Here is a 13,347-nt window from a genome sequence, read left to right on the forward strand (position 1 = left end):
AATTGCTTCCTGACATTTTCCTGCCTCAGTGGAATCTGATCAATACAGTATGTATGATGAGATTCGTGGATTTCCCACATCTGTTTCCATAGCTGTCTTAGAAACGCCATGGATGTGTTGGTGGTGGTGGTGGGGTGTGTGTGTGTGTGTGTGTGTGTGAGAGAGAGAGAGAGAGAGAGAGAGAGATCTACTGGTTATTTCCCCCTCCAAAGACTAAGTGGGAAGGAACATGCAACATACCATATCAGAGAATGGCATTTGTAATTCTCCTTGTGCGTGGAAACCGAATTTGTTGAGTGTGCATTTTCTTTTCTTCCCCCCCTCCCCCTTTTTTTTTCTTTTTTCCTTCTGTGCCAAAGCTGGTTACTGATGTCTCCTCTCCTTGACTTCTTGCTGCTTGGCTCCCACTCAGATCCTGCACTGAAGGCATTTATCATTCTACATCACAAGGTGGCTCCGCGATTTAACTTCAGAACCAGTTCTCTGGGGAATATTTAGGGCATATGTAGTGTGTTGGTGTGGGGGGACTAGCCACATTTTTATTTGTTATCTTTATGTAAAATACATGTACAAAAACACCCCATGCCACTGTCTAACATAAACAAATTACTTTTATAGTCCCATGAAAACAACCCCCACAGGATCAGAATTTCCTGGGACACGGGGCGGGGCGGGGGGTGTTAAAACGAAGGTAATGCATCTGCATTAGCTCAGATCTTTTTTATGGAAACAAAATAATAACACTTTGTGACAGAGCAAGTTTGCTGTGAAAATAGGCCCATGAACAAATACAACAAAACTACCGTTTATTTAATTTAAAAATGATCTTTAATGAACACAAGCACATGAAAGCCGGTTTCCATCAGCTCCAAAACTTTGATCAGTGGCGAGGGGCTGGGAAGGAGGAGATTTTTTTTTTTTTTTGCAGAACATACACTTCATTTTTTGCAAAGAATCCCCTCTGAAGAATTAGCAGGCTATGCAATTTTTTTAACCGTCCAAGATCCCCGTTCTCATGCCTATACATCCTTTACAAGGAGCATAACAATGACTTACTAACATGATCTTTGGTTGTGGGTGCAGGAATTTACTTTCCAAGTGCAAGGAACTAGAAGTGAAATTAACCAGGCTTTGAGCTGAGAATTCGGGATCACGTGAGCTGAAAGAGCACAGCCGAGTTCCATAAAGTGGTTTAGGGGAACAGACTCTCGTGCTCTGGTCCAGAGTCGTCCCCCCCGCCCCCCTCTCCCCCGTAGTCCAGATCTTGAGAGGAGAGGGGAGACTTCCCTCCTCTGGATGCTCTGAAGCAAGAGACTCTACCTCTCTGGAAGTGTCCGGAGTGTAGAAAAGACTGTGAGGTATTTAAGGCACTCCAGACAATTGCTCATTCTGTAGTGAGTTATTACGCTGCTGAGCCAAAGGTCATTAGAAAGGATAAGGGCAGCCATAAAACCGGCACAACTAGCATGCTTTTCCTACAGAGATTATCATTATTGGCTTATTAATACACGATAATTTTGAATTATACACGGCAATAAATAGGAGAGGGTTGACTCGTGGCTTTAAATATTTTATGAATCTCAAAGCGAGCATTTTAAGCCACACCACGTGCCTCCGAATCATTAGAAGGACTCAACTTTCCTCTCTGGTCCAAGGTTTTTTGTTTGTTTTTTTTTGGTTTTGTATTGTTTTCTTCAAATAACAAAATAGAAGTGGTTTAAAGAGCAATCGAATGGAAGTTTGCAACATCTGAAGAGAGAAAGAAGTGCATTTAGGAAGCTCCAAAAATAGCGTGTTTGGTCTTAAGCGGTTACCACTCCCTGACTGAAATCCTGAAATCAGATATTGTGATGCAAAAGAGGGGAAAAAAAAGAGAGAGAAATCACTCTATAGTTGCATTCAAAATGCAATTTGCAATACACTCTGTCATTCCAAAACTCGGAGGCGATTTCAGTGCTAAAGCTACCCTTTGATCACCCACTGGCTAGGAGGAACCAGACGAAAATAAATAGATGAGCTGCCCCCTCATTTCTTAACCCCAAGAATAGAAATTGTAGCGTGTGCCAACGCTAATCACATTTTAAAAGAAACACCCCCGTTCTATAATATTTTGCTAAGTTTTTCGATTCAATAATATCAGGGATCAGCTTTCTAATTTATATATTGCTTCCTGACATTTAAGAGCCCTGGTGATGAAATATACGTCCTCAAATGCCTCCCAGCACCATAACTCTGCCAAAACACAAAGTTAATTCAGGGGAAAACCAATAATAAGAACAATAACAGTAAGTAGGAACTTAAACAATATTTTAAATTCAAGCTCACATGCATCAATTCTTCAGTAACCCCCCTCCCCACCTTTCACTGAAATATATTTGAGGGGCTTCACTGAGTAGAAAATAATATCCAGCCTGCCTTTTATGTGACACAAATAAACTTAACGGTCACGAAAATATGTTAGTAAAACTGTACCTATGCACTCGACAGCGAAGGTAACATTCAGGCACGGATTGGCCTGCAGACATCAAGAAATACAGTGTCTAGCCAACAAAATCTTCAGTATGTTTAATGAATGATATGCTTAAATCACATAATTATAGGGGAAAGCGTATTTTTTAAACAATCTTGATTAAAATAGAATTCTTTTTGCACAAATAAATCTGAGACGGTTAACATACATATTTCCCCCTCCCCCCTCCTAACCTCATTTCCCCCAACCCAAAGTATTTGCGGCAACATTATTCTTCCAAGAGTAAATCTTCTTCTACAGATGAACAGTATATAGAGGTACCTTTCCTTTAAGTTTGTAATCTTCATTGTACACAACATACACAGCACCCCGGAGCGAATCCTGCCCAGAGTTAATATATTTAAAAAATACACTCAAATAAAATTTTTACCAGACTTTCTGGCCTTTCCTCTAGAAAGCGATCATATACAAATACCTTTAGCACAGCAAGCATAAATATTGTCGTCTTTCTAAAACAAGCATTTCCTCTTATTCCACCATCTTCTTCCAAGCAATAAGCACTCTTTGCGCTGGCACAAGACTAATTGAATCAACAGAGTCGAATCCGAACCTAGGGGAGGAAAAAATACAAAATTAGCTTCTTAGCTCAACTCATGGGATGCAGTATCTTCATTGTTCCTTTGTTAGAGTTTGCATCAGCGCGAGAGGAACATCTCTTCCCCCCAAAACGAAACTTTCTTTTCCCACCCCCCTCTCTTGTGCTTGGGCTCTGAATCCAATCATTCTTCATCATCTTGCTGTAGGAGCTGGAACTCTGCTTAGCTTTGTATAGAGTCTTTTGTGCGTGTGTGTGTGTGTGTATGTGTGTGTGTTCAGCCGCTGTCCTCTTGCCTGAGGCGTGGGCAAAGAAATAACACAAACACAGACACAACCCACAACACGAGCATTTTAGGAAAAGTTGCAGACTTGGGAGGAATCTCTCTCCCATAACCTGGGTTTTTAAAAAAGACTCCTTGATGTACTAAGTGATGCAGAGACTAGGGTGTTTTTTTTCTTCCTTCCCCCTCCTTGTTTACAGCTACAGAAGGCAAAAGAGTCATAAATCTTAGGGCAGCCTACAGAGACAAGTACATTTGTATGCATCGTTAGAACTAGCTAATACCTAAACCCATTAGCAGACCGTGTAGAGTTCGAGTTTCCGGTGTACATTAACTTACAGTTAAATTCTGGAGGAAAGGGCATTGTGAATTAACATAAACTATATCCATCATATAGTTTGTCATATTAGATTAGTCAACCATGGATTTGTGTGTGTGTGCGTGTTAAACTTTTTTTTTTTGAAGCCTTCCAGCGCTGTGTTAATTTCAGACAAGGGGCTGCCTTTTTTGCATAACTGCCATAAATCATATATCAGGATCTTTTTTAAAAAAGTACAGGCACCCCAATTACTGTGCATATTAAACAAGAAATCGCAGTGATGTGGGGGAGAGTGAAATCAAGAAATGTCAATGAGGAGATTGGACCAAGAAAAGAAAGATTATCTATCTATCTATCTATCTATCTATCTATCTATCTATCTATCTATCTATCTATCTATCTATCTATCTATCTATCTATCTATCTATCTATCCTGGGCCAGCCTCTCTCTCTCTCAACAAGAAAAAGTCCTTCATTAACAAGAAGGTGGGGTGGGATTCAGAAAAGAAATGGATCCTTTAAGGCAACACACACTGGAACCTAATGGTGGAAAGTGCCAAATTATGAGACCAATACACAAGCAAAACCGTATTTTTTATTTTATTTTATTTTATTTTATTTTATTTTATCTTGGTAAATTCCTTTCACCATTAGTCGATGGATTCCATTGCACGCAAGGGACCTTTTTCCAGGAGATCCATTATGGTGCCTATTTCCTTCCAGTAATCAGTGCTTTTGTGTCTTCATTCCACTTGCCCTGGCTCCCCATCTTTGCTCAAATGACGCTGGGTTTGTTCCCATATTGATGCTGACACCCCTTCCTTCCACCCCCACTGCACCATCATAATATGCACCACAGACATAATGCCACCCCCAGCTTTGCTTTGAAAAATCCCTTCTTGCTTCGCCTATATTCACAGATTCCCCCCTCCCTCTTTCTTCCTCCCTCTCTCGTCCTCACCGCCCCCCCCACCCCACCCCCGGGTTTGGGTTGCACATAGATTATCTGAACTTTTGTTGTTCGCTTTTCCTCCTTCGCCCGTGAAAGCGTTAAAGGTAAGGGACTGGCACTCGCGTCCAACAGCAGGCTTTTGTAAGGATGATTTATTGCCTCAATCTTGGTTCACCCAGAGTTCACATGGATTTGCTGCTGCTGAGGGCTAAAAGATGGTCTCCCTTGACAAGTGTGACTATTGGAAATGCCTCTTTTCTCTCCCTCTCTCGCCCTCTCTCTCTGCTGGGCTTCCAAAGTGTAAAATGGTTTATAATTGAGAATGAGTTTTGCTTGTGTGTGTGTGTGTGTGTGTGTGTGCGCTTGCGTGCGTGTGTTATACACCACTATGAATATCATTGCAAAGCCAACACGATCTGCATGGGAAGTCTGCTACCTGTGATCGGGCACAGAACCCAATTTAAAAAAAAAAGAATAAGCGCACATATGGTTTTTTTTTTAATGGGATCTGCGCCCAGTCACAGGCAGCTGACTTCCCATGCAGATCGTGTTGGCTTTGCAATGATGTTCAGACGAAAGGCTCTTATTGCTTTTTGATGCACACACACACCCCGGAGAAGTTATGGCCTGGTGTTTGTGGGAGAATGAGATTTCCAAATCTTCTTTGTTGGGGGTGGGGGTTGGGGGGTTGAGGAGGAATTGTTACTAATCTGGACTGCGATGGGGGTTAGTGCGGTTAATCTGGGTGTGCTTAGCCCGAGAGCCCTTGTATCTCCTTATTTCAGAGGAATTACTCAGTTACCAACAACAGCACATCCCCTCTTCTTCCTTCTCCCCCTCCCCCTTCCCTCGGTTTAAAACAAGTAAAATAATTTATTAAATGCATCGAGGTCTTAAACTCCTGCAGACGCATCAACCATAGATTACACAACGTGACCTGCCTTCCAATGCTCCTGATCCCCCACAGACACCAAAAAAAGAAAGGAGGGAACAAAGGGAGACCCAATCCCCTTCTATAAGGCACCTCTTTCTAACCCCCCACACCCCTTTATATTTGCAGCGGAAACGTTATTTTTTCTATATCGAAATTTGTTTGTACTTTGAATATCCGCCTCCATTTGCCTGTAAAATAACCCTTGTGGTAATGCTAATAAGATGCAAATTTTATAGAGCGCTAATCGCTTTTTCTTAATTTATGCTTCAAGGAAATGAGGGGCCTTATCTAAAAACGTTTAAATAGAGCCAGCCAGGTGCATGAGCTGTTTGCTATTTCTAACTATTCCCTTCATCTGTCTCTGTATATCTAGATGAGTATGGGTGCTCGTGTGGTGTGTGTATGCAGAGAAATTATATAGAGTATAGACTATATATATGTATGGTTCTATGTATCTGGATGTACAAGGGTGAATTTGGGTGTGTATATAGTTATACACTACATAGCGACTCTATATAGTATAGGTCATATATATTTATGTCTCTGTATCTAGATATATGTGAGTGATCTTGTGTGATTGTGTTTATTTATAATCATAGACTACATATAAAGAGATTATATATATAACATAGATTATGTATGTGTATGCCTATATATCTAGGTGTGTATGTGTAATTTTGTGTATGCTTTGTGTGTGCATATAATCGCAGGCTATATACAGAGGTATGTATGGGGTAGAGACTGTATATATTTCTATATATCCAGATGTATATGCTGGTTGTATGTATGTGTATAGTCAGAGACTGCAGAGAGGCTATATATACACTATATATCATATATCTTCATTTTATTAAAAGCCATGTGGAAACTATTTTACGTGGTTGTACCTTTCTAAAACGTTTTTAGTGACTGGCTTAATCTTTCAAAGCTGTGGAAGAATCACTAGAAAGATGATGGAAATATTTTCAATGATATATAAATGAATAACCCAGAGTAGGCTAACTTCTGCTTATTGATGCCATCGGTCCTATTCAGGTGAAGTTTTATTCCTGGAAAAAATAATGAAGCATTAACGCGATTTCAATATTTTTAATTTGCCTCACCTAAATCTTTAGCAAAGAGGTTGAATCTGGACTTGCACAGAAATTAATGTTCAGGGTTTATTTTTAAAATATTTGATGCTCAACGTGACTGTCTTCATCTGTTAAATGAATCCCTTACTTTGTCCCAAACCATAATTATATTCACTTCTGATAAATAATTCATGCCAATCTCTTACCTTTGCACTGCCTCGTCTTCAGAACAAGCCCAGATATGATTCTTGAAAAAACAGAGTTAAATGTAATTTAATAGAATCAAAACGGAATGATTTTTTCTTAAAGTAGACATGTTTGAACCCGGGATTAAAAAAAGGGAACGTTTCTTTAACTATTATCCAACCTGAGACGGTTTAGTTAAACCCATGGCAGTGCAAACACCAGAAATGCAAATATTCCTAATAATACATTTGTAAGAAATCCATAATGGTGGATACGTTGATGAGTTCCTTAAACTGTATAGCTAGTCTGGAGGTAGATAATTAAATAAACAAATCACAATAAAACGCATTAACTTAGTGTGTTTTAACTGATGGTGTCTGAAGAGAAAGACACAGAGTTGCTAGGTCAAATTCATCGCTGTATAACTCCAGTGACTTCAACAGATTTACACCCCAGGGCTCAAAGACTAAATTTAGCTCAGTGGCCTGTAAATCAGCCGGATTTAAATGAAACTTTAAGCAGCTAATGAAATATACCAGAAGCCGAGGACTCACAATGATATGCTGCAATGTAAATATGTTTTCAATAAACACAGGGTCTGTAAAAATCCGGGATCGTTTAGATAGGACTGGGATGTCTTTTGAATGGGTAATCTGAACTGCGCTCAGTACTCAGGGTATTCTCGCCGCGAATCCACCGCCCCCGCCTTGTCTCACCCCCTTTAAACACCCTCTCGGCTTTCCGCACCGCACACACTTGCCATTTCTAACGGGCCGACCTAGTTAATGGTTGATGTTGATTTAAGTTTTATTTATTTACTGGCTTTTGCCATCAGTTCGGCCGTGGCTCAGTCAAAAACCTATGGGCTCATTACATCCCTTTCCCTAGCACGCTGGATACCTCGCAGCGAAATTTAAAATTGCGCGCAGGTGAGGGTTCCTAGGGCTTCATTCCCCAAAGGCCTGAGCGCTTTCGACTCCCCCTGGGAATTGAAACACGAGATCCTGCGCAGGTTCGAGCCCCTCTTCATCTAGGCCGGTATGTAAACAGGGGCCTGTTTCTGCCGGTTATGTGAGGGCAGAATTTGGCCCCAGTTTTTACTTTGCGGGGTTTTTTTTTCGCGTATGGATTTCTATACAACACTCCCCCCGTATTTAAGATTGGAATATATCTATCTATCTATATCTATATCTATAGATAGATATATTCCAATCTTAAATACGGGGGGAGTGTAGATAGATAGATATAGATAGATATAGATATATCTCACTGCTAATGCTGCTTTAGTACTGTGCACCTATATGCAGGCAGTGTCCACATATGTATATGCTAAAGCAGCATTAGCAGTGATGCACATCACATGCAAACAAACAGAGCAGGGCGACTTTCGTCTTGAACTTTTGCTGGGTGGAAAGAAGGAAAAGTTACACATCGGATACATTTCCCAGTCCACTTTGTGGTGGCTGGCGAACAAAACAACGACCAGAGTGAGATCGCTTTGTAAACAGGACAGCAATCCCACGTGCACTTTCCACTCAAACTGGGCATCAACATTTTCTCTCTGGGACATGAGAGAGAGAGAGAGAGATTTCTGATGGTTTGGAAGTCTTCCACCATACAAGGGAGAGAAAACCAGATCTTTATCCTGTTCCTTTCTGAAACAAGGGGGAAATTAAACTGGGACCGTTGAAAAGGAATATGACGGGTGTGTGTTATGGAAAGTTTGCAGAACAGTGAAGTGTGTGTGAGTGAGAGAGAAGCTAGAACCCGCGTCCTTAGCAGCCCTAATCAACTTGCTTGTAATTGTATATGGCATTTTAACTACAGCTTCTTCCCCCTGTCAGACAGAGATCGGACACGAAATGTCCGATCCACTTAAAACAAACAAGATTTGTGGGGGATTTCCAGTCATAAATAACCCAACAGTCGGAGTTTACCCTCCGGGCTGGTTGGTCTGTTCTAGGCACACCGGTAACGATGGAAGGGGTCCGGTCGCTGGCTGGGGGTACATGTGCTTTAGCTGAGCAGCTCCTCCAAAGTGACTACGAAAGATGCCGCAAGGGCAGAGAAACCATGGCCCGGTTGAAGTCAGTGACCTCTTTAGCGCCAGGACTCTACCCGCGCTGCTGGACCCCAACAGGGCATCATCTCCTGCCCTTTCCGGGACGGGGGCTTGCAGTTGAGGTTAGCACAGGAGGTGTCTTTGAAACGCCTTTAATGAGGCTCTGAGACAACAACAATTATAATTATTCCTTGCTGTTGCTAATTTCGATTTATCTTCCAGGGCTCTTTTGTATGCCTGTCATTGCCCGTATAAGCTAATGGTTTTGCCAATAGTCCTTGCTTGTCTCTTCCCAAAGAAAATCGTTTGGCTTTAAACAAGAGCTCCCGACTGCAAAACTCACGGACTTTGCCCTGAGAGGAGCGAGGACAGGGGAAGACATTGGAAAACGTCTGCGGTTAATTTCCATAAACTAGTAAAAATAAAGATGCGATTATGCACACACACATTGCACTGACCAGGGGCCAAGCGTTTCTTCAGCAAACGTTGCTATGTTTACATGAAACAAGCCATTACACCCAGCACGTGCATCAATAGCTTATTTCAAATAAAGACCGACGTTGCAACATGACTGCCTCCATCATGCAATGTAAGCACCGAAGATAATCTGTTGTGTGTTAAACAAGATTTAAGATCTGCTGTCCCCAGGGCAAGGCTACACACACACACACACACACACAAATCATGGAGGTGACCAAAAAGGTGCAAAGCCAGAGGATATCATTGTTTGGATCCTCAAGTTATTTTAAGTTGTTTTTTTTTTTTATTTAAATTAATTTTATGTTTTTATCAGCAGGTTTGGGTGCTTTATGCACAGGATGGCTGGTGAGAGATGTTCTTGAGTGACGTGGGTATGTTGGTTTAGAACGTTTGCTCTTGAGTTCTAACTCTGGTGGAATCTTCCTCAGAAGAAGCCTTTGGAGATCTGCCCATGGCTAGGATCCACTGAGTCCCTCTCCTGTGTTGAGTTAAAGATATCCAGTCCCCCTTCTTCCCCACCTCACCAGCGAGAAGAAACCGGAGATGCAAAAAGGTGCCCAAGACCATAGACTTTTGGAGGCTGTCTTTCCTAAGGTCCCATTACCATGGGGGTGTCAGTCAGCAGCCTCTCCCATCTCCAGAGGGACACCAGCCTTGCTACTGCCTGAAGCCAGAAACATCCATGACTTTTTCAACAAGCCAAAGACTTGCCTTGCAGGGCTTCAACAGGGCTCTGGGGCGCAAGGATGATCAGATCTCAGAACCAGCCCCCAAGGTTCCAGTGGTCTCCTCCACCATTCCATGTGGCCTCCCAAAAAAGGCAGAAGCTTTCTGGACCAATGACCAATCCTAACCCTGATGATAGCAACAGAGCTCACCCCTAAACAAGGCACAACTCCAAAGCAAAAAAACCCAACCTATTTACAACAGGTATGTTTCATCTGATCCCAATAACACTTTCTTTTTACAATGCGTGCACTGTACAGACAATGGGTTTCTTAGCAACTCCAAATGAGTGGTCACCAGTAGCCCTTTGACAGAATTTTAAACAACTGTATAAATACTCATGACTTACTCCAGAAAATTTTACCCTGCATGGTTGATGTTGGTCTCACAAGGTTATGAAAACAATGCTCAGTGCTAGAAATGATTTTTAATCTAATAATCCTAAATTCTGCATACTTTATTGTCCTAATTTCTTGTGCACTAGCCATTGCATTTTGATGCAACTTTGTTCATTGAGGGACAAAGGAACAGATAGAGAGAAGGATGGATGGAGGAGACGGTAGGATGGATGGATGTGAAATTACCTAGGCAGACATATGAAGAGATATAGAGAAAGAGAGATATTATGTAAAATGACATGGATAGAAAGATAGATGTAAAGTTACCTAGACAGAGAGAGATTAAATTAGAAAGAAAGAAAGAAAGCCAGCACATATCACAACTCTGGGTAACAGCAGAACACTTTGAAATTGTCTGCACAGGTTCTATCAGAGGTTGTTAAAAATCCAGACTTTTAATTGAATTTGGATATTGTCTGTCCACCAATGGGACATTTCAAATGACTGCAACCAGTTTATCACTTGCAGTTATGTTACTGTCAACTGCTTCAAAGTTCAGATGTTGTGCGGGGTGTGGGATGGGGGGGGGTGGGCTGCTGCAAGGGCAGGAGCAGATGAGATGGTGTGGCCTTTTATTTTCTAGGTCCCTGCTGAGGGCCGGCACGCTTTATACCAATGTCCAGCTGGAGAAAGAATTCCATGTTATCAGGTATCCCTGCTGACAGTAGAGTGTTGGATTGGCTCAGCTGCTCAACCTCAAACTCTGGTTCCAGATCTGAAGGATGAAGGACAACAGGAGGGAGGGAGCTGGGAGCCTGTCCCCTAGCAGAAGCCCCCCAGTGAGCTCCCAAATGGAGGGTGGGTAGGATGTGCCCAGGCGCAAGTCCTACAGCAAGGCCCAAGGAGATGTGTGGGTTGGCAGCCTGTCTCTGACAGCCCTTGTGCAGCTGCCCTGGAAGTTGGATCCTCCTCTGTCTCTGCAAGGGAAGTGTCATTACGGATCCGCCCAGTCTGCAATGGAGCCGGAGTGAGAAAAGTACCTGGAAAACATGCCTGGGGCCAGCTCACTCTTCAGCCGCAGCTTCTCGATAAACTTGGACCACAGCTGTGCTGCTCAAATTCCCAGTCAGCGCTACCTTGGGGCCCTGCAACCCCCATCTCACCGAAACAGACTTAAACACACATCCTGCACCTCGGGGAAGTCCTCTGGAACCTGCAGTTCTTGTGCATCTGTGAGGGCTCTCTGCCATGGAAACCAAGCTACAGTCCTATGATGTCATTACAAAACGAAACAGAGAAAAACCTCTAAGTGTAACCAACAGTATCCTTTGATTTCCTCACCCCCTTACCTCCTGCATATTAAACTGTACAGCGAGCTGTGCATAAGGCAGCTAGGAACTGGTGTGTGCATGTGACCCAGCCAATAACAAGGCAAGTTCTGTGTGAGTTTATAACACACTCCGGGTATTTTATGAAAGTTGATTTTACTCAGCTGCTTGCCAGTAACTTTGTCAGTTACAAAGGTGTCAATAGCCACCCTTTAAATATCCTCACAGTCCAATTAAACTTCCCCCAAGAATATCAGGAGATCATCTAGTCCAACCCCTTGCTCAAAGCAGGACTAATCCCCAAACAGTTTTTTTTTTTTTAAACCCTGTTCCTTTAATGGCCCCCTCAAGGATTGAATTCACAACCCTGAGTTTAACAGGCCAATGCTCAAACCACTGAGCTACCCCTCCCTAGACTAGGGCAACATTTTTGGAAAAGCAACTAGTGATTTTATCTACCTCACTTTCTGGGGGGTGGGGGTGGCGTATCTTAAAAGGAGTCTGATTTTCAGAAAGGGTTGATCCTTCCTCCTCTGCAAATTAGGCCCCTTTAAGGTGCTTCAAATTAGGCACCCAGAGGTTTACTCATGAGGGTGGTTTTTCCCTTTAACCCTGCACATTCCCCCTACCTGAAAATAACGTAGCTGTGGCACTTCCACTGGGTGCTATCATCCTTTCAGCGGGTTATTGTTTGATAAGCAAATGTAGATGTAAACAGGTTTGAACCCACTCAAACGCTGACCCTGCAATAAGTTAGCTTCTCCCTGTAATTTACACATTTGTTTGTTTCTTTTTAAAAAAGATCAATTGGCTCTCGGCGTATTTTACTGTATTGTTGTGGTATTCAAAATAAAGAGGCCTTTTAAAAACAGTGCTGGGCGGTTTTCTTGGCTTGGCTGGGTTGGTTTTCTCGAGGAACACTGCTCTGTTGTTCTTAAAATCACTTTGCCATCTTGTAGTTTACTAGGGGTTGGGCTTCACCCTTCTCTCACCCCCATTAATCACTGAGACAGCACTTACTTCAGTAGGCCCCCAGCCCTTTTCATCTCCCAGTTAGTATGCAGCTCCGGAACCCTGCCTGCTTGTGCACTTTTTTATAATGGCCCTGGCCTTCCCTAGAAACTCACCCATTCCTCTGAACGGGAAGGTTCTCTGCTCTGCTTTGCAGGCATTTGTAGAAAGGTACATTTTCATCTGAGATTTTCAGCAGGGCACCGACAATGCGTTTCCTCTTTTAGCAAGAACAGCAGTGTGTAGATCCACTTTCTGCCCCGTAGAATTCAGGGCAGGAGCTGGACAAGGCGTGGGTCGCTTTTGTAAGTTGAAGTGTAAAGTCTTATTGGAATTGTTTGGAGACCTTGTGATCACACGGGCTCTGCCGTGCCTTAAAACAAAACAGGGTAACAACAACAGAGCCTGCCCAGCTTTACGGCTCCTGAAAACAGTCAGAGGATAACTTTGTGCACAAACATGAAAATGTAGCAGTGCAGATAAATGTAAAACACATTGCAGACCGGTTGTTCCCATGGCCTCAGGCAATTATGATAACGCAACTTTCAAGTGTATTTTATTGTATCTTGCCCCCTCAAGATGAATTACCC

The 13,347-nt window shown here is 42.6% G+C and overlaps 1 long non-coding RNA gene across 1 annotated transcript in view; it reads left to right on the forward strand.

Moving 5' to 3' along the window:
* Positions 1 to 12,558, forward strand: part of LOC120391083 — a 67,753-nt gene extending 55,195 nt beyond the window's left edge. Inside the window, exons 3-4 of the long non-coding RNA XR_005591220.1 lie at positions 9,668 to 10,284; positions 11,062 to 12,558. This is a non-coding gene — a long non-coding RNA (uncharacterized LOC120391083). The remainder of the gene's footprint in view (positions 1 to 9,667; positions 10,285 to 11,061) is intronic.
* The last annotated feature ends 789 nt before the right edge of the window (positions 12,559 to 13,347 follow it).

The sequence above is a fragment of the Mauremys reevesii genome, linkage group 25 (assembly GCF_016161935.1).
Source record: "Mauremys reevesii isolate NIE-2019 linkage group 25, ASM1616193v1, whole genome shotgun sequence".
Taxonomy (NCBI): Eukaryota; Metazoa; Chordata; order Testudines; family Geoemydidae; genus Mauremys; species Mauremys reevesii.